The sequence below is a fragment of the Canis lupus genome, chromosome 14 (genome assembly GCF_011100685.1).
Source record: "Canis lupus familiaris isolate Mischka breed German Shepherd chromosome 14, alternate assembly UU_Cfam_GSD_1.0, whole genome shotgun sequence".
NCBI classification, from domain to species: domain Eukaryota; kingdom Metazoa; phylum Chordata; class Mammalia; order Carnivora; family Canidae; genus Canis; species Canis lupus.
The window spans coordinates 35,331,362-35,354,278 of NC_049235.1; the positions used below are offsets into that span (position 1 = coordinate 35,331,362).

The 22,917-nt window shown below is 35.7% G+C and overlaps 1 long non-coding RNA gene across 1 annotated transcript; it reads right to left on the reverse strand.

Moving 5' to 3' along the window:
• Positions 1–1,727: 1,727 nt before the first annotated feature.
• On the reverse strand, positions 1,728–2,252 carry LOC119867600. The gene is made up of 2 exons (XR_005369200.1): positions 2,174–2,252; positions 1,728–1,886 (listed from the first exon to the last, which is right to left on the reverse strand). It is a non-coding gene; the product is annotated as an uncharacterized LOC119867600 (long non-coding RNA).
• Between the last annotated feature and the right edge of the window lie 20,665 nt (positions 2,253–22,917).

Here is a 22,917-nt window from a genome sequence, read left to right on the forward strand (position 1 = left end):
CTATGCTTAGACCTGGTATTTCACTAGCTAACTCAAACTGCTCCTGTGTAATAATAAATTAGTGACAATCTTCTATCTTACTGCGGGGGGATGAGGGTCATGAGAAGGAATGACTAGAGATATCTCAATTTTAATTTCTCCTTCATTGTGCTTTTTGAGTCTAGGTTACCTCTGGGAGGAAGAAATGGTCATAGTTCCATTTACAGTTAAGACGTGAATAAAATGAACATAATGACTCTAACATCTTCATTTCCCCCTTGACTCCACATACATTTCCAAAGATCTTCTCTGATCTGTCATAGGCTTCAAGTCCACCATACTTACTCCCGAAACAACATCCATTAGTGTCTGTAACTTTTGTTTATTGGGGGGTTTTCTTACACATGAGCAAAATGATCTGGAACTTCTGAGTGATTCCTGTAGACCTGCAGATCTTTGCTAAGATTTATCTTCCAACAACTCGTAAATGTTTCTTCTTCTGCCAGTATTGCCAATTACATATAAAAAAAAAAAAAGCCAAGTAATGATATATAACACTTAGCAAGAAAATCTCTCAATGAGAAAATTAAACTAAGTATTTGCCTAATGTGTTTGGGCAAATGTTTGTATTCTCTCTTGAAGATATGCCCCTGGTATGGTGATAGCAGTTCAGGCATCAGAGACAGATGTCCGTTTGAGTTACATACTCATAACTGTGGTAAATTAAGATACTTTACTTCTCTGTGTCTATAAAATGGATATTTAATTACTTCCTAGGGTCGTGGTATCAAAAAACGACTTGGGTGAAAGCTTGAACTGGTATCCAGTAGGTCAGAGGTACTTAACTAATATTAAGCCCCTTCCTTTCCATTAATTAATAGGCATATCTATTTATAAGTTTAAATATACCTTCATCAACTGCAATACAGAACATCAGTCTTCATAACTATATAATTATTTGATGCTGAGAGTAACTTCAATAGTTTGGGTTTTTAAAAATTAAAATAGCATTTAAATCATCCCGAAGAAAAGGGGGAGAGGGGATGAAGGAGAAATTAAAATAACATTCCTACCCTAGCTTCTCTTGATTTAGGGCTTCATCTAAAGCTTTAACATGCTCATAATTTCTAGTAATATATTATTTATTCCTAGCCCAACTTTGTTCTCACTCTTGTTTTTCCCTCTTCTTTCATTCTGCCTTTAACTCATGTTACTTGTTGTATTTTATGTTTATCTGTAAGCTTCCTGAAATCCTTTTTGGAACACAGTGGGGTATAAATAAAATAAAATATGGTGTGTTGGACATGGCAACTTCAGAAAGAGAGCCCGTGGAAATCAATAATTCTTAACACTGCCTGCAAGAGTACAGTCCCAACCCTTCACCTGGGACTTGTTGGGCAAACAAACCTACAGTTTGCCCTTGCCCAAACCTGCTTTATTAATCTAGAAAATTAAAATTGCTAACATTTGTCACATCCTCAGTATGTGCTGAATATTAGTCTGAGAACCCTTACCTGTGTTTTTTCATATGATTTTCCCCAATAATCCTAAGAGGCAGATACTATTTATTATCCCCAATATACACCTGAGGAAATGAGTGACAAAGAAATGCAGTACATTTCCTCAGGTCACTCACCTGGTAAGTGGCAAGCTGGGATCCCACTGAAGGCAGCCTGACCTCAAAGCCCTTACCTGCAGCCACTGTGTAATACGACACACAGAAGATTTATAAAATACTTCAGAAAGACTTTCACAGTTGCTTTCTTTATTTGGCCTTAGTCTCATGGATATTTATAAATCATATGAAAGACCATTTTCTTTTAAATCAGTTTACTGTCCTGGAGGTGTTATTCCTTGGTCCTTTCTTCAATACATTTTTCAAAAATTTCAATACAGACTTTTCATTGCTAGGAAAGAGAGAGAATGAGTGAAAATAGCCTGCCCTTTCAAACAGTCAAATTAATTCAACAAAATATTCACAGACATCACTGTATCAGATACCATGCAAGATCCTCAGGCTACAGGGTTCTTCGGCTTTGTGGTATCTAGTCCATATTTCATCCAAATATGAAATATGAAGTGATAATACTGTGATGAGGGATAGGATGATGGTAGTATGATGCTTTGAGAGCATGAAAGGTAGATGCCACAGCCAAATGGATCATTTATGGAAGGCTTCCCCCAGAAAACCTACCTTAATTGAGGTCTTTTGAAAGATGAGATGAGAGAAGTGGTGGTGTTTAGCAAACGGTGTATCACCCTGCTTGGGAAGACATGACAAAATACCGCAGTGTGAGTGTTTAAATAACAGACATTTACCCCTCAAAGTTCTGGAGGCTGAGGTCCAAGACCAAAGTGCCAACCAGCATGGTTTCAGCTGAGAGCTCTCTCCTTGGCTTGTAGACAGCTGACTCGTAGTTGTGTCCTCACATGGTGGGTTGGGGAATGGAAAGAGAGAGCACCCTCTGGTATCTCTTCTTATAAAGACACTAATTCTATCAAATAAGACCCCCCCCCCCTTCTTAGGACCTCAGGTAATTCTAAGTGCCTCTAAAAGTCCTTTCTCCAAACACAGTCCCATTGGAGGTTGAAGCTTCAACATATGAATTTGAGGGGCACACATTCAGTCCATAACACATAAGCAGGGGGAGGGAGAATAGGTTTGAGCATGGAAAGTATTTCAGAAAGACAACGTAGAACTGAGAAGCTGTTGCTTTCAAGGATCTGAACATAATTCAATGGTTAAGGTGTTTGGATACTAGAGAGAGGCAGGGTACTGAGGTAAGCTGGAGTTTAGAGTTCATTCAAGGAGCAATAGCATTGAGAAACTACTGAAAGACTTTCACCTCAGAAGGGGTATGATGGAGCTGAATTATTTAATTTTTTAAAAGATTTTATTTATTTATTTGACAGAGGGAGAAGGAAGACAAGCAGGCAGAGTGGCAGGCAGAGGGAAAGGGAAAAGCAGGCTGTCTGCTGAGCAGGGAGCCCAATCCAGGGCTTAATCCCAGGACCCTGGGATCATGACCTGAGTCAAAGGCAGATGGAACTGAATTCTTAAAAGACTAGTTGGGGGCACCTGGGTGGCTCAGTCAGTTAAGCATCCAACTCCTGATTTCCATTCAGATCATGGTCTCAGGCCATGAGATTGAACCCTGCATTGGGCTCCAGCAGAATCTGCTTGAGATTCTCTCTCCCTCCCCCACTGCCCCTCCCCACTACTCTCACACACTTGCTCCCTCTCTAAGTTAATAAATTAAATCTTTTAAAAAAAAGAGATAAAAGGACTCCTTGTAGTAGGGAGAATAGATGAAGACAGCAAGAGAGAAGGCAGTCATTTGGGAAATGGTGGTTTTAGGGTAGTGACAATGGGGATGGAAAGAAGTAGACAGAGATGTTTAGGGAAGTGTAACAGCACAACTTGGCAAGGAACTGAACACTAGAAGAGGAAAAAGAGGTGTCAAAGATGGCACGCAAGTTGTTGGCTTGAGCTTCCCCAGCACTTGGCACTGGTTGAAACAGAAGCTCCATATAGAATACAAAGAGAGAATTGTCACCGCGTCCCAGGCAGGTCAGTGTGAAAACTCTTAGTTGCTCACCGCCCCAAGCGTGGCCAGAGTCTATGACAGCCAGAGCTTTCTGGCACTGAGCCTGCCCTTCGATAGCTACCTTTAAACCTAAAAGTTTAAAGGCTAGTAACACCTCATTAGTGTTTGTTTATCAGCCTTTACCAATTTCCGCATAGGCTTGTGTTCTGAATATCCCTTTTAACTTTGGTTTATTTTCTCAAAGTACATAGGGACTCTAGAGCTAAAAGAAGTAGACCTCTGTGATCTTGTCAGTGTATATCTAGACAAAGAAAATGTGGTTAAATATTGTAGTAACAATAATAGTGATTAGTGTAATGGAGGTTCCAAGTGCTGGGTAAAGACATATAAATAGATGTTAAATTTAATCCTGACAACCACTCTCTGAGGTAGGTGCTATTATTATCCTATAGGTCAAGACACTGAGATTTTGGATTTAAATGACTTACCAGTAAATCACCCACTTCAGAGGTCAGTCTCAGACAGACTGGCTCATAATGCTCTAATCCTGATTTTCATATTATTTGTCTTTCCATTTTTATCTCTAGGATAGTTTAACAATTGGGATATAATTTTAAATATTTTATGTATCAAGTTTTTAGCATTTGTACTGTAATTTAAAGATAACTTCCCAGTTATTATAATAATGGAGTCTTGGAGTGCCTCAGTGGCTCAGTCAGTTAAGCATTGCCTTTGGCTCAGGTCATCATCCCAGACCCCAGATCAAGTTCCACATCGGGCTCCCTGCAGAGCGGTGAACCTTCGTCTCCCTCTCCCTCTCCCTCTGCTCGTGCTCAATCTCTCTCTCTCTCTCTCTCTCTCTCTCTGTCAAATAAATAAAATCTTTTTAAAAAATAAAACAAAATATAAATGAAGAAGTCTTACTGCAAGAAAGTTGAAAAAGAAAAAAGAGAACTAGGGGTGGTAGAAGGGGAGGAGGGCGGGGCGTGGGAGTGAATGGGTGACGGGCACTGGGTGTTATTCTGTATGTTAGTAAATTGAACACCAATAAAAAAATAAATTAAAAAAAAAAAAACAAAACAAATAAAAAAAAAAAAAAAAAAAAAAAAAAAGAAAAAAGAAAGTAAAAATAATCCACAATCCTACTACCTGGAGATAACTATTATAATTTTGATGCATTTCATGCTAGGATTTTTCACCACATATGTTTTTTAGTTCAGATCAGTATTTATACATCTTAACCATTCTTTTTTTTTTTTTCCATTTAAATTGTAAATGTAACCCTGTGTCCATGCTATTTTTTTTTAAAGGTTTTATTTATTTCTTTGAGAGAGTGGACAAGCAATGGGGAGGGGCAGAGGGAGAAGGAGAGAAGCAGACTCCCCACTGAGCAGGGAGCCTGATCTGGAGCTCCATTCCAGGACCCTGAGATCATGACCTGAGCTGAAGGCAGATGCTTAACTAACTGAGCTACCCAGGTGCCCCTCTCCATGATATTAAACATGATTTACAAATGTTATTTTCAATGGCTAAAAAATTTTTCATTATATGGATATAATTGATGTAAACATTCACACATTTTGAACATTTAGGTTTTTTCTCATTTTCCCACTACTATAAATAACATATTTGGTATTTCAAGTTATTTCTTTGAAATATGTTGCCAGAAGTGTAATTATTGCTTCAAAAGGATCGTCACATTTTTATGGCTTTTATTACTTTTGAAAAACAGTGAAATAATAGACATTCTTATGAGCAGGAAATGAGAATTTTTGCTTCCTCATACCTTCACCACTATTGTGTTTTATCACAATAAAGTTTTATTAATAAAATTTAAAGTTTTATTAATAATTTTATATTTTTAATAATTTTTATTTTTTGTCTACAAACAACATTTAACATTGTTATATACTTTTGAGGTTTATTTTTATCTTTAAAAATTATTTTTCTTTTCCTGTCCCTTATCCATTCACCTATTTATTCATTTAACAATATTTATTGGGCAACTATTATATTACATGCTAGTCCCTATTTGAAACTTTAAAATATGACAGTAAACCAGAAAGGCAATGTTTCTGATCTCATAGTGCTAAAAGACTAGGGAAAATCAAACAGTAAATGAGTTAAATTTTTTAATCTAATCATAAAGGGCTATGCAAACTACTTATTTAAAAGGAGTAATAAACAATAGAGCATAGTTCTTAAAAGGTTTGGTCTCAGGAACCCTTTACAATTTTTTTAATTATTGAGGGCCCCCATATGAATGAGTTACATCTATCAACATTTAGTGTATTAGAAATAAAAACTGAAAAAATTTTGAAACACAGGGACACTCAAGCACCCCTTCCATTAATAGCCATCAGAGAGATGTAATCACCTACCAAGTAGCTTCTGGAAAACTCCACTGTGCACTCATAAGGAAATATGGATAAAAAGACAAAGAATGACAGTATTATTATGAAAACAGCTTGACCTCATAGATCCCTTGCAAAGATCTCAAGGATTCTTGGAATCCCCAGACCATACTTCAAGAACCACTCTGATGAAAAATGACTTTTGCATTGGGAGGTTAGAGGAGGTCTCTCTGAGGATATGACATTTAGCTCAGGAAGCAAGTGATGAGAAAGAACAGTAGTGAGAATGTCAAAAGAAAAAGCATTTGATTTGTGAGAATTCATCAATCATGTATATATCTGTGTGTAAATCTACATGACGATGAAACATATATATATACATATATATACACACATATATACATATAGACACACACCTTTATAAATATACTATGCTTCAATGAAAGTGTTTTTCAGCAAGATTTAAAAGGATAGATACTATAGAGGTTAAATAAAAAATAAGGAAAAACATATATGCCAAAAGTGGCTCTACTAGATTCAGCATTTTTATCAATATTAAAGATATTCCAGGCCATGTGGGTGGCTCAGTGGTTGAGCATCTGCCTTCAGTTCCCAGAGTCCTGGGATCGAGTCCCACATCGGGCTCCCCACAAGGAGCCTGCTTCTCCCTCTGTCTATGTCTCTGCCTCTCTCTCCGTGTCTCTCATGAATAAATAAAATCTTTAAAAAAAGACATTCAAGGCAAATATATGAAGATTTCAGATCAGGTGACTTGCCACTGGAAAAATAAAAATAGACTACTCTAAACCCTGAAAGTCCCTGTTTCTGGAAGATAAAGTCTTCCTGAGACTCAAGTTCTATATTGACTCTTGCATTGTTTTGAGTAGAGGAAAAAATAAATATTCACAAATTTGGGCCCAGAAACATAATTTCTAACCCTGAATTTAGGGCACCAGATGGTCAAACAACAGCCTCTTATTTATGTTCAGTCTCTCACCAAAAAATTGGCGCCTAACAACTGAATGGACTACTTTTCTTTATTCTTTTCAAAAATCTATATTTATTTTTATATTATCAAATTAAAATAATGTAGATGAAATTTTGCAATACATTCAAAAATATAAAATGTTAAACCCTAATAAATTATTAAGTTTTATCCTATTTCCTTTTTTCTAAATAGGCATGATTTTTACCTGATATGATTTCCTCTTTTGTAAATAGGCATGATTTTTACCTGATATGATTAAGCCTCACAATATTGTATCCTGCTTTCTATTTTACTAATAATTTTCTTATTCACTTATTTAATTATTATTTATGTTCTGCCCTTCTACTAGAATATAAATGTTACAAGAACAGGGCAGGAGAGTGATGCTTATTTTGTTCATTGATATTTTTCAAGTGCTTAAAACAATACTTGATACATTATAGGCGTTCAACAAATTCTTTTGTTGATTTGATGTCATACATAGCACATGTATCTTTTCAGATTGCTATAGACCCCTAACTATTCTCTCAGATAGATTCTATGCTTCACTCTTGAGGTGAGTAATCTAGAATAAAAGCTTCCCACTCAATGTTCTATATTTCACATTTCAAGATACTATCATTAATACTCTTCAGTTCATAATTGGTTGCAAATTCAAACACCTATATAAGTTTAGGCAGTTAGATAAATTAGCTTGCAAGATATAAAAGGAGGTTGCAATAAGGAATGGTGGGGTCTGTGGAAAAGTTGAGAGCACATCACTTATCATATCCAGAGGGGCCCCAGCCATTCAACTCTAGCCAATGACAGGCATGCAAAAATTAGAACCCAGTGCTATCAGGTTGTCTGATTTTTTATGAGAAGGCAGAAATTTGAAATCTTATCTCTATGCTGCTGATTTTCAATGTTGCCAACTAAATCAAACTTTTATAAAGCACTGTGAAATCCTACCCACATGGCCAAACAAAATGAATCTGAGGACACAGAATTATGCCACTTCACACACACAATAGAAAAACTCTTATTAAAAAACAAAGAAAATAAACGTTGGCAAGAATGTGGAGAAATTGGAACCTCTTTGCACGTTGCTGGTGGGAGTGTAAAATGGTGTCAACTGTAGAAAATGGTGTAGATGGCGAAGGACGTAGCTTGCATAACAATGCGAATATAATGAATACCATGGAACTGAAATCTTAAAAATGGCTAAAATGGCAAATTATTTGGTGTGTACATTTTGCCAGTTGTTTTTTTTTTAATGAATCCATGGGAATCCACCTCCAATTTGAGACTAGTCCAACTGTCTCTGTAGACTGTGTATCAGCAAATTGACTTTTGCAGTCATGTGTGCAGGTACTTATATGTATGTGACTGCAATGCTTTGATCTTTTGTATTGTGATTCACTGCATAGAACAGGCTGCTCCAGAAGCAAATAGGTAGAGATAAAACAAACACTAGACCAGGATGTTAAGAAAAAAGTAAATGCTGACTCAGTATGGGCTTTTAACCATACAACATTTAAGTGCCTTTAAATCCTATTATTCTATGAGCATAATTGATAGCATGCACTCTTTTAGAATAATTTGCCTACCAAATTCCATTTCTGTAACCATCATTGATTCTATTTAAAGCCTTAGGAAAGATCTCTAACTTCTCTGTGGTTTTCTGTCATGATAAAAATAAAGACAACAGTATTTGCAAACAAAAATAGTTGGAATGTGCTTTGAGATCCTTGAGCTAATATTGTCTAAGTAGAAAAAATTATTACTATACTACCTACTGTTCTTCACACAGCTAAATCATACTTAATACCATCACATTCTATAAAAGATGGTCAATAGGGTATGAACTGAAAAGAAAAGCTCATGAAGTAAGCAATTAAAAATGAATAATAATTTTAATTATGTGGACGATAAATATATCCAACCCAGTTAAAATTTTGGTTTCTTTTTTTCTATGCTCCAACTGATTAGTCTGAAGTTAGTATTACCATCAATAGGGCCACCATTTTGACAATAAGAGACAAATGGAAATTAGCTTAAAGCGAAAATATGTAAAATGCTAGTTCTGAGTCCAGTTGATTTTTTTTTAAAGAAAGAAAGAGCAAAAGAAGAAAATCTTTTTTTGGAAGAAGTTCCAAAAGGGTATCTGAAATTTTATCTCCTTTTTCTCTCCTGTTTGCTTGCCCTGACTCCCCCCAGAAAACCCTGATTTTAGCTGGCAGTAAGAAACGCTACACAGCTTTAGCAAATCAAATACTTTTTATTGGAGACAGTCTCTGGGGAAAATGGAGCTACCTAAAAGATTAGATGGAATTTAATTTTTACTCCAGAAATGTGTCCTTAATAGGAGTCCTTTACATGTTATATACCATTTTTTATTATTAATGTGAGCATTAAGGGACCCCAAAGCATGTCATCTGCTTGCAAAGCTTTTTTAACAAGATGATGCTAAGAGAAGCCTGACTCCTTTTTCACAGCTGGCCCACAGGGCATTTGCTGAGTTAAAAGAGATGAGAAAGATATCACTTTCTATATTCTGTAGTGGCAGAGGTGCTACAGAGAGGAAAGAAAAGCACAAATTATCTGGGTTTTTTTCTTTTTAATCATGATTGGTTTAAATGGTTTTAATATGTCAATGAAAGGGGAGTATTTTTCAGACATATTTGTGTTGCTTTGTTTCATGGATTTGGAGTCTTTTAAAATAAGGAAAGATGACCATTTCTAAGACTGCAAATATAAGTATTATAAATCAGGTATATGGGTTGTTTATTTAGGTAGAAATTAGAAAAGCACCCAAAATGGAATAAAGTTTGTAAATATATATATATATATATATATATATATATACACATATTTTTTTAATTTTTATTTTTTTTAAGATTTTATTTATTTATTCATGAGAGACACAGAGAGAGAGAGAGACAGAGACAAAGGCAGAGGGAGAAGCAGACTCCATGCAGGGTGCCTGACGTGGGACTCGCTCCTGGGTCTCCAGGATCACACCCTTGGCTGAAGGCGGCGCTAAACCACTGAGCCACCCGGGCTGCCTATATATATATATATTTATTTATTTATTTATTTATTTATTTATATTTTTAATTTAAGAAATCTCTATACCCAACCTGGGGCTTGAACTCACAACCCCAACATAAGGAGTCTCATGCTTTACCACCTGAGCCAGCCAGGTGCCTCAGTTTATCAAAAATTTTAATTGAGGTAGGAGAGTAAATATCTTCATGTTTTAGAATAAGTAATGTGTTTCTGAACCAAACTGAACATTTGATTCAATTTGTTAACATGTTCTCAAAGAGAAGAAAAAACAATCAGCAAATGAACTGCCCTCTCACCCTTGCTTCTCCCAAACTTTGAACAGTGTTAGGTTGAATCTTACATATTCCCATGTTTCAAATCAGACACACTTGAAACTAGCAATTTTGTATGGTTCAAACTTTGCATTGGTTTATTCAAATATTAGAATATCTGAGCTAAGATACTGCCCACATTGTATATAGATGAGCAGGTGTCCCCTTTGTGTAAAGACCGTGTCAACTGGAACGTTTTAGGCTATGTATGGGCTTTGTGAAGAGCCACATGTGCTCTTGGAACTGTGCATGTGGAGATGTATTTCCTGTTGAAAGAATGTACCATTGTCAGGGCACCTGGGTGGCTCAGTCGGTTAAGTGTCTGCCTTCAGCTCAGGTCATGATCCTGGGGTCCTGTGATCAAGCCTGGCATTGGGGTCCCTGCTCAGCAGGGAGGTTGCTTCTCCCTCTCCCTCTGTCACTCCCCCTGCTTGTGCTTGCTTGCTCTCTCTCTCTTTCTCCCTCCCTCTCTCTGTCAAATAAATAAATAAAATCTTTTTTTTTTTTTTAAAGAAAAGAATGTACTATTGTCTTGCTCTAATGCAATGACCAATTGCAATAATGCAGGGATAAATGAAAAGTCAAGTGGAGTATCAAGACACAAAATAATCCTCCACGTTTCTTTTTAAAACATTCTGGCTTGTTGTGTGGCAGGCTAGAAGCAACAGACCTACCAGGGCTCAGCCTTGCCCTCTCTCATTTATGTCTCAGTGAATCTTGGAGAATGTGCTTTTGCTCAAAGCATATCAAAGGGAAGGATCAAGCCCTTGGTATTACTGTGAAATGTAATTTGCACACCACTTTATATGTTAGGAGAATGCAACAGTGTGAAGTTCAACAAATTGAGCCTTTCTATGAGGAACGCTATCAATAAGATTCCTGGCCCTCACACATGGATGTTTTCAGTTGTTAGTGATTTATTTTACTGATCCTTTCAATTTGTCAACCATTAAAGAATAGACTCTCCGTCTTCAGAATTCTAATACCCGTCACATAGCTAAAATTAGAACTCCTAAATATTTGCTGAGTGCCTTAAATCTTTATGACTCTAGAAAATAAAAAGAATCCAAGAGCATTAGGAGAAGAATAGAGACTTCACTGTTTAGATAGTCTCCCTCTAATCATTTATGGCTCCTGCTTCCACAAACTAGAATAGCTTAGTCACTTATTTATTCCTCCTCTAATTCTGCTACTTGAGTGAAAATCCAAGTCACTCTTAATTTGTCTTATTTTAGCAACATGTAATCTGGCTAATTTGTTCCTTGAGAATTAATTTCCAAGTCAAACAACTCCCTTTAAGCCAACGTCCGTGTTATGTCCAAATATCCAGACAAGTGGGGGGAGGAGAAGGAAATCCACTAAATATCTGGATGATTCATGTCAAAGAGCACAATATCCAAGCAGGTGGAAATGGTGCATGAGTCAGAAGCACTAATCTGCGTGCTAATGGACCATTTATTTGCATTTCATTTTCCTTGAGAAGAAAAGTTCTATGTCAGTCTTTCTAATTTTGAGTGCAGTATGTATGCATATCTGTTGATATTTAAAGAAAAAAGCTGCACACATACAGGTATTCACATCTCTGAGCTGCATAATTGGTTTCCTTTTCAAAATAGAAAGGTACCAGCTAAATGATTCACATGAGGTATTTCCAAACATTCATTTGATAAAGTGATTAATACTGTAAATATCTATTCAAGGCTTTTAATAAACTGATGGATTTTGCTAAATGTTAAATGACAAGAAGAATCCAAAAGTTCAAATTGCATATAATTCAGAGTTACATTATTCCAAGGGCAAATGTACCCACATAGCCCAAGTTGTAGGGGTCCAGCTACATGAGTCAACAATGTTCTGGTTCCAGCTGTATCTTCCAGCTTAAATATCAGTAGAATGATCAGGTTCCTGTGGCTGCCTGGGACTTCTAAGACTCAAGCATTTTTCCAAGAATCTCCCCATTGGCTGGTGCCGAATTTATTTGTACTATTGGGGAGATGGCACAAGAAAGATACTGGAGTTGAGATTCTTCTTTTTTCTGTCACTTACCAAGACTGAGTGGCCTGCTTTATCTATCCCAATTTGAGAATGGAAGCTGGGCAGAGAATGAAAGCCAATCACCAACTGCATAATATCCTAATTCACATGACCATAGCATTTTACTCTATTATTATTCTCAGTATTGTTTTGACAGCTTTTAAGGCCTTTGGGGATCCAAATTCTGACTTTCGTGTCAGTTTTTGTAGGCCAACAACCATTAAACACCCAGTGTTAGAAAAAAGAACTAACATATTTGACTGCTTGTATGGGTTACTTCAACCTTGTTAGTCCTATTTTAAAAGTTAGAAAACCAAACTGGTCAAGGTTACTGTATCAGTTTTCTAGGACTGTTGTACCAAAATCTCACAAATGTGCTTTAAGCCATTAAAGCAAGATCAACTTATTGTCTCACCGTTCTGGGGGCTGGAAGTCTGTCAGCAGGGCCATGCTTTACCTGAAACCTGTAGGGTAGTGCTTCCTCACCTCTTTCTAGGTCTAGGCAACCCTGGCTTGTAGATACATCTCTCCAACCCTCCAACTTTCAATCCAACACTTTCTTTTTTTTTTTTTTTTTTTTATTTATTTATTTATGATAGTCACAGAGAGAGAGAGAGAGAGAGGGGCAGAGACACAGGCAGAGGGAGAAGCAGGCTCCATGCACCGGGAGCCCGATGTGGGATTCGATCCCGGGTCTCCAGGATCGCGCCCTGGGCCAAAGGCAGGCGCCAACCGCTGCGCCACCCAGGGATCCCCTCAATCCAACACTTTCACATAGCATTCTCCCTATATGTCTCTGTGTTTTCACATGGCTGCCTATTTTTTTTTTAATTGAGGTATAAATGACACATAACATTATATTAGTTTCAGGTACAGAACATAATGATTCGATATCTGTATCTATTGCAAAATAACCACAAGTTTAGTTAACATCTGTCACCATACAGAGTTACAGTGATGAGTGACTTTTAAGATTTATAGTCTTTGGAACTTTCAAATATGCAATACAGTATTATTAATTCTGGTTATTATGTTTATGTCACATCCCCATGATTTCTTTATTTTATAACCAAAAGTGTGTATCTTCAACCTCATTTCACCCATTTCACCCATACTCTACCCCTTTCCTCTGGCAGCCACCAATCTGTTCTCTGTATCCTTGAGCTTGAGTTTTGTTTGTTTATTTAATTCCATGTATAAGTGATATCATATAGTCTTTGTCTTTCTCTGATTTGTTTCACAGGATAATGCCCTCAAGGTCCAATCATATTGTCAAAATGGTAACATATCAATTTTTGTGGGTAAATAGTATTCCATTGCACAGATATATCTTTTTTTGTCCATTTATCCATCGATGGACACTTAGGTGGTTTCCAAATCTTGGCTATTGTAAAATAATGCTAAACTAACATGATAATGCATTTATCTTTTCAAATTAATGTTTTAATTTTCTGGGAATTTCTGGGTGGAATTGCTGGGTCACATGGCAGTTGTATTTTTAATTTTTTAGAAAACTTCATACTATTTTCCATAGGGTCTGCACCAATTTATAGTCTCACCAACAGCACACAAGGGTTCCTTTCTCTCCACATCCCAAAAAAAGACATACAAATGGCCTACAAGTACATGAAAATATGTACTTAATTATTCTTAATTATCAGAGAAATGCAAATCAAAACCTAATGAGATCACTTCATACCTGTCATAGAATGGTTATAATCAAAAAGAAATAACAAGTATTGTATGTCTTTTTGGGGGTAAAGTTATATTCAGATCATTTGCCCATTTTTAAATTGGATTGTTGTTTGCTATTGAGCTGTGTGTATTCTTTATATATTTGGAATACTAACTTCTCTTATTAGATACATGGTTTGCAAATATTTTCTCCCATTCTGTAGGTTGCCTTTTCATTTTGTTCATGGTTTCTTTTATTGTGCAGAAGATTTTCAGTTTAATATAGTCTCACTTGTTTATTTTTGCTTTTGTTGTATTTGTTTTTGAAGTCAGATTTTTTTTTATTTTTTTAAGGATTTTATTTATTTATTCATGAGAGACACAGAGAGAAGGCAGAGACACAGGCAGAGGAAGAAGCAGACTCCTTGCAGGAGCCCAATGTGGGACTCGATCCCAGAATTCCAGGGTCATGCCCTGAGCCAAAGGCAGATGCTCATCCACTGAGCCACCCAGGTGTCCCTGGAGTCAGATCTTTAAAAGTCATCACCAAGACCAATGTCAAGGAGCTTACCAGTACCCCTGAAACTAATAATACACTATATGTTAACTAAATTGGATTTAAATAAAATTTTTTAATTTCTAAAAAGAAGCTTGCCTCTTATATTTTGTTCCGGGATTTTTATGGTTTTAGGTCTTATGCTTAAATATTTGGTTCATTCTGAGTTGATTTTTATGTAAGATACTAGGCTGGTTTCATTCTTTTACATGTGGCTGTCCAGTTTTCCCACCATCACTTATTTAAGAGACTGTCCTTTTCCCCATTGTATATTCTTGTCTCCTTTGTCATAAATTAATTGAAGTATTTAATTAATTGAGCATACATATGTGGGTTCATTTCTGGGTTCTTTTTCTTTTTTAAAAAGGATTTTAGTTATTTATTTATTCATGAGAGACACAGATTGAGAGAGAGAGGCAGAGACACAGGCAGAGGGAGAAGCAGGCTCCATGCAGGGAGCCCGACGTGGGACTCCATTCTGGGTCTCCAGGATCTTGCCAGGGCTGAAGCCACGTGGTGCTAAACCCCTGAGCCACCCAGGCTGCCCCATTTCTGGCTTATTTATTCTGTTTCATTGACCTATGTGTCTGTTTTTATGCCAATACCATATTGTTTTGTTTACTATAGTTTCGTTATGTAGTTTAAAATCTGGGAGGGTCATGCCTCCAGCATCGTTTTTTCTCAGGTCCTCTCCCTTTTCTTATTGAGCTGTCTTCTTTTCTACTACAATATAGCCTCCTTTCGATGCTCTAGTTGATAATTTTTTTATCAGTACTAAAATAATAACTGTGACACATCTTTATCCTTTCTGCAACTTCTCAAATTCCACTAATGAAATGTGTGGATATTCTGTCTTAATTATGAACTCACCTACAGCTAGGGATCTTTCTTACCTACTTATATCATTGCTGCTGTTGTAATTGCATTGGTGCTATGCATTTTCCTCTGTCCTCTGTGCATTAGAATATGCTCCAAGGTGGGGCACCTGGGTGGCTCAGCGGTTGAGGGTTCTGCCTTTGGCCCAGGGCATGATCCCGAAGTCCTGGGATGGAGTCCCATATCGGGCTCCCTCTATGGAGCCTGCTTCTCCCTCTGCCTATGTCTCTTCCTCTCTCTCCATGTCTTCCATGAATAAATAAATAAAATCTTAAAAAAAAAAAAGGAATATGCTCCAATATGCTCTAAAGGAATATGTCGTTGTGATCACTGCCATTGAAGGAAAAAACTCTAATTTGGCCAATCACCTTAGACAAATTCTACTTATCTAAATGTCTTAGTCTACCAGTTCTCATCAGTTTATATGTGATGAAATATAAAAAATATGTAAATAAAAGGTTCTGTTAAGTTACTTTTGCTGGTTTTTTGATCACTGGTTAATTCAAGTTGAATAAACCAAAGTCTCATATAATCAGTCCCATTTGTAAACATAATTAAGTAGTTAAATATTTTAAACTGTATTTAGTTTGAACATGTTCTTTTTTAAAATTTTATTTAATTTTTAAAATTTTATTTAAAAATAATTTTTATTCATGAGAGACACAGAGAGGCAGAGACATAGGCAGAGGGAGAAGCAGGCTCCCAGTGGGGAGCCTGATGTAGGTCTCAATCTCAGGACCCAGGACCACAACCTGAGCCAAAGGCAGATGCTCAACCACTGAGCCAGCCAGGTACCCTGAACAATTTCTTTTTAAGTACTGAAAATATCTAACAAGATAAACTTAAAACTTAATGAGCAAATGGGTGCCTAGCTGACTCAGTTAGTGGAGTGGATCAATCCTTGATCTCAGGATTGTAGGCTCGAGTCCCCAGTTGGATATAGAGATTACTTAAAAATAAAATCTTAAAAAAAAAAAAAAACCTTAATGGACAAATACTCTTCTTTTAAATATAATAAGTTAAAATTATAAATAAAAAATCAAGTTATCTCAAACATTCTGATACTATTATAGCTTAATAAAATTTTCTCACACCTTTCTGCTTCAAATAGATAAGAATTTTATTTTATTTTATTTTTAATTTATTTATTTATGATAGTCACAGAGAGAGAGAGAGGCAGAGACACAGGCAGAGGGAGAAGCAGGCTCCATGCACCGGGAGCCCGACGTGGGATTCGATCCCGGGTCTCCAGGATCGCGCCCTGGGCCAAAGGCAGGCGCCAAACCGCTGCGCCACCCAGGGATCCCAGATAAGAATTTTAAAACATCTTCAAATTATAGCCAGATTCTTTTGACTTTAATACAAAGGTATCACACTATCTTCTCTCTGTTGTTATTTATGTTCCCTGTATGAAATGTCATTTAATTAGTGGAACAAATTTGCCATAGAATTTGGAACCAAGATATGGTTACTCATCAGTGAGAATTCAATACTGAGACAGGGGATCAAGGATTGTGTTAGTCTAGAATGCTTTTATCTGAATCAGAGGAATACAGTGAACTGTTTTTAAAGGTCATTGTGTCAGCAGAAGACTTCAAGTCTGTACCATACATCCAGAATTTAGTTTAATAACTTATATCTCTTGAGTTTTTAGACCTTTCATAATTCATAAGCTCTTTTAATTTTAGCACCTAACATCTTTTAATAGAGTATTATACTTCCATTCAGTTTGCAGATAATTTCTTATAGCTTTTATTTGGATTCTGCAAATTTCTTCACTGCCTGATTGAAGTCTGTATTCTGATCTTGCTATTTGTCTTGGCCACAACTCTGTTTATCTTTATTATTTTTAACATCTTTATTGAGATATAATTTATATGACATATAATTCACACATTGAAGTGAACAATTCAGTAATTTAAAGCATATTCATAGATATGTGCAGCCATCATCCCCACAATTTTAGAATATTTTCATTACCTCAAAAAGAAAACCTGTACCTTTTAGCTATCTCCACCACCACCACCACATGGTCCCCTTCTAGTCCTAAGCAACTACTAATCTACTTTGTGTCTCTATTGGTTTCCCCATTCTGGACTTCCATACAAATGGAATCATATAGTGTGTCATCTTTTGTATCTGGCTTGGTTAACAGGAATGTAACATTACCAGCCTGGATCAGACCATAAAACCTAGGTTTGCTGCCAGAGATATCTAGACTTTATTTAGAGTGAAAAATAAAATGATGGTGGCTTTTCCAGCTAAAGGTGGTGGTATGGAATGGAAATGAACAGAGCAAAACCTGGTTTCACTAGACCAGGTTTCCAACCCTAGTTGGAGTGAGTGGTAAACCAGCCAGAAAACATAATGAGGGGATTCTAGAAATAAGAGAGCAATAAGTAGTCTGATTTCAGCTCCTCACACTCCTGGTTCACTGGGATACTATTCATGCCTAAAGAGACTTAGATATTAGCAAAAGGGGAGCTGAGAACTGGCTGCAAATTTGTTTTCCTCAGTCCACACAAAGATATAACTTCAGTACAGACTAGAAACTCTATGAGCTAGAGATAGTTAAGAATAACTCTGCACAAATTAGTATCTAACCACCAACTTATGAAGACACAGTGAAGATTTCTAAGAAGGTAGGCTAAAAAATACATAATATAAACCCTAAAAAGACATAAGCAGATAAGCAGTATTGGATACACATGTTCTAAAGTTTAAGTTAAGGCATATTACTGAAAATAACTAACAACCCCCCAGAAAAAGAAAAAACTCAAGGGTAGCTACAATATATTCCTAAAAAGTGTACTTTAAACCAAAAACTGCTAGACATGAAAATAAAAAGGAAGATGTAAACTATACACAGGGGATCCAGAGTGGAGAAAAAGGGGAAGTCAATAGAAACTGGCCCAGATTCTGGAATTATCAGAAATATACTATATACTTCCATGCAGATGTTATAAATACATTTAAAGAATTAAAGGAAAATATGATGGCAATAAACCAATGAATGGGGAATCCCAGTGAGCAGAAGCTAAAAATAAGAACCATATACTCTCTCCAACAAGATACTGCAGAACCTGGTAGTGCAGTCACAACCCAGTAAGAAAAACAAATCAAAACAAAGGAAGAAGAGAAAGTGAAGGAGTCTGTGAATTAAATCGTGTCACAATCTTGCTTAAAGTCCTTCAGCAACTTCCAACTGCCCTTGGAGAAAAGAAAAAATCCCCCCTAAAAAAAATTAAAAATTAAAAAGAACCATATAAAAGAGTTGAAAAATACAATAACTGAAATTTTAAAATGCACTAGATGAGTTCAGTAGCAGATTTGAGATTGTAGAAGAAAGAATAAGTGACCTTCAAGATAAATCAATAGGAATTATCCAGCCTAAGGAAGTAAGAAAAAATATATAGAGTCTTAAGGAACTTTGGGACAATACCAAGCATTCCAACATACATATAATAAGAGTCAGGAAAAAGAAGAGATTGTAAAAAGATTTGAAAATATTTTTTGAGGGCAGCCCCGGTAGCGCAGTGGTTTAGCGCCACATGCAGCCCAGGGTGTGATCCTGGAGACCCGGGATCGAGTCCCACGTCAGGCTCCCTGCATGGAGCCTGCTTCTCCCTCTCCCTGTGTCTCTGCCTCTCTCTATCTCTCTCTGTGTGTGTCTCAAATAAATAAAAATAAATAAATAAATAAATAAATAAATAAATAAATAAATAAATAAAAGAAAATATTTTTTGAAAATATTTTTGAAGAAATAATAACTGAGAATTCCCCAAGTGGCTGAAAAACATTAACCTTCCAATCCCAGTAGTCAAATGAGTCTCAAGAAGGATAAGCACAAGAAACCCAGAAGTCAAATGAGTCTCAATAAGGATAAGCACAAGAAACCTAAACACAGATATATCACGTCAAACTGCTGAAAGCATCAAGGGGAAAAAGATGCATGACATACTGAAAATACAACTAACAGGTGACTTACCAGAAAAAATGAAAGGCAGAAAACAGCTAAATAGCATATTCAAAGTGCTGAAAGAAAACTGTGTCAACCAATAATTATCAAGTGAAATTATCCACAGACAAAAATCTGAGAGAATTTATTGACAATTGATGTTTTCCACAAGAAATACTAATGGAAGGATGAATGAGTAGAAGAGATGTGATATATATAAAATGTATAATGGATTACTATTCAGCCATAAAAAAAAGGCAATCTAGCAATTTATGACAACATGGTTGGATCTTGAGGACATTATGATATTTAAAATAAGTCAGGGAAAGATAAATACCATGTGATCTCACTTATGTATGGAATCTAAAATGAAACAAATAAAAAAACAAACAAAAAGACCAAGCTCATAGATACAGGGAACATATTGCTGGTTGCCAGAGATAGAGGGTAGGGCATAGGCAAAATGGGTGAAGGTACAAACTTCCAGTCATTAAAAAAAAGGCATAGGATGTAATATACAGTATTGTGGCTATACTTTAAAATACTATATGGCACATCTGGAAGTTGCTAAGAGAATCTTAAAAGTTCTCATCATAAGGAAAAAAATGTGTGACTATATATGGTGTGGAGGTTAACTAGACCTATTGTGGTGATCATTTCACAGTATGTGGAAATATCAAATCATATTGAAATGAAAATAATGTTGTATGTCATTTATATCTCAAAAAATTTGTAAATGCAAATAGGTTAAAAGTAAGTAGATGAAAAAAGTTATACCATGAAAATAGTAACCATAAAACCAGAAGTAACTATAATGTCATAAAAACAGACTTTAAGACAAGGAGTATGACCAGAAACAGAGACATTTCAGAAAGATATAAAAATTATAAATGTCTATGTACCTAAAAAAAAAGTCTTAAAATATGTAAATCAAAAACTTAGAGAGTTGAAGGGAGAAATTCAACAACTATAATTGGAGATTTCATTGCTCATCTCCAGTTGAGAGAACAACTACAAATAATCAGTAAGAATATAAAAGTCTTAAACATCACCATCAGAAAAGTATAAGAAACACCATGCAACAATAACATCACTTTCTTTTCAAGCACACATGGAACACTTTCTCTGGAATAGACCATGTGCTATGCTGGAAAAAAAAGTTGATAAATTTAAAGCAACTGAAATCAAACAAAGTATGCTCTGCAACCACAATGAAATTAAATTAGAAAGCAAAAGAATTTTAATAATTGAAAATTAAACAATATATTTCTAAGTAACTCATGGATCAAAGAAGAAATCACAAGGGAAATTAGAAAATACCCTAAGCTAGATGAAAATCAGAACAAAATATATCAGAATTTATGGAGATTCAGCATTAGCAGGGCTAATGGTGCAGATGAATAGTCAGAGACCCTGAAGAAGCTCCATTAGAAAATTAGTGACAGGAATGATGGGCACAGTGTAAGAATATTTGTGTCACATGTGATTATATATATATATATAGCTGCAAGGAGTGTGATCATTAATCAAATAATCAGGTAAATACAGTGACTTCTATGATGCCAGCTTCTTTTCCTAGCCATCCTCTTCTTATAAAGGGGAGTTTATAAAATGATGATAAACATTATAAACAAATTGACCAGGTTTCATCAATGAAGTCATCACGGGCTCATGCTTACATATTCTCTTTTCCCCCAGTTAGTCATTTGTCTTTATTGATGGTGTCTGTTGACATGTGTAGAGCATGTAAGATTCTATGTTGCCAAATCATCAGTATTTTCCTTTGGGGCTTCTTCCTTTGCATTTATGAATGTACAGCCTTCTCCACCCTCAAGGTCATAAAGTATTCAAATATTTATTTGATTTTCCTTTAAGTTTTATTGTGCCCTCATCAAAATATTACTTTGTGCTTGATTTAAATTTTAAATATTGTGTCCTATGGTACTATTGAATAAAGCACAGTTTATTGTTACATGGACTCAAATAAGAATCCAATCTTATTACCCTGAAACAATTCTGCATATTTTTAAACCTTAAAATAGAACAATTTGTCATGCCATCTAATGTCAAAATCATAAATAGCTTGTACTTTACCACTGTACATTGGACCACAATTTTTTTGCATTGCTCTTTCTTCACTTTTCTTCATATATTTATCATATGCCAGATTAACCTAGAAATAGTGTTTCTCCTGTATTTAATCTTTACTCCTTGTTATTACCATTTTAGTTGAGTACAAATAATTTACCAAGCTGAGGATTTAGTCTACAGCCCACATATGCTTGGGAAGCCTGTTCCTAAGTAAATTTTGTGACCATATTTCCACATTCACTAGAAATAAGCAAAATGAAAATGATGAGTAAAATATTCATATTTCTTCTGCCTACAGCTCTGCTCCTACAAATTTTTTTTAAAAAATTATCATCTGAGACAGTAATTTGAGAATTGCACTCTTCTCTGAGAACAGTGCTTTCCTTCATTTTTTTTTCTAGAAGCTTCTAAAATATTATCTAGTACTTTTTAGATCTCAGGAAAAAGCACAAAGCTTCCATAGACACTTCGATTCCTTTTGGAATGTCTATCAGCTTGGTATTCATACTGATTCAATTACACACCCAGGCACTATTAAGTATCTTTCCTCCTTAAAGTTAAAAAATCGTGGGAGGAAAAAATGAAGGAAAAATGAGAATATACTTTTTTTTAATCACTTGAGACTACACCTCAAGAGACTAAGAAAACAGAAAATAGCTCCCAAAGTGCCACTTAAGTCATGCAAATAGTTATTTTCAGAAAGAAACTATGCCTAGAGAGGCACCTGGTGGCTCAGTGGTTGAGCATCTGCCTTGGCTCAGGGTTGATCCCCAGGTCCTGGGATCGAGTTCTGCATCAGACTCCCTGCATGGAGTCTGCTTCTCCCTCAACCTATGTCTCTGCCTCTCTCTCTGTGTCTCTCATGAATAAATAAATAAAATCTTTAAAAAAGAAAAAAAGAAACTATGACTATATCATTTACACTATATGATAAGTGTATAATATATATTCTATCACATACAATAGTGATAATTATGAAATTGCTTGACTTTTCTTTGCCAGGTCCAAGAGATAAGTATACCTAGTTAACATGCTTTTATTCTTTGAAAAAGACTTAGCTTTATGGAAGAATGAAATAATGGAAGAAACATGCATAAATGTTGCTGGAATGTACACTTTTGTTTGCATAAGCTTTCCTCTTATTCAGTTTTCAAAGAAGAAAAAAATCTACTTCTTGTTTTGGAAAATGGCAATTGTTATAATGCCCTTCTCCCTCTTCACTAACCATAGACTTCCTTTTCTTGTAATGCCTCTATCATTAAAAAATCATGTTTAAGATCCTTTAGTAGCCAACAAGAAAGTATAGTAGTGTCAGTATCACCAATGACATAGTGGGAGAAGAGAAAATTGTATAAAATGTGTTTTCTCAGCTCGTATACAATCAGGCTCAAATCACCTGGTTTATGATAGAACAATTGTCACTATTTATACACCCCTTCTTGTCATCCATTTTCTTTATATTCTTCCAAACCAATTTTTAAAAGATTTTTTATTTAT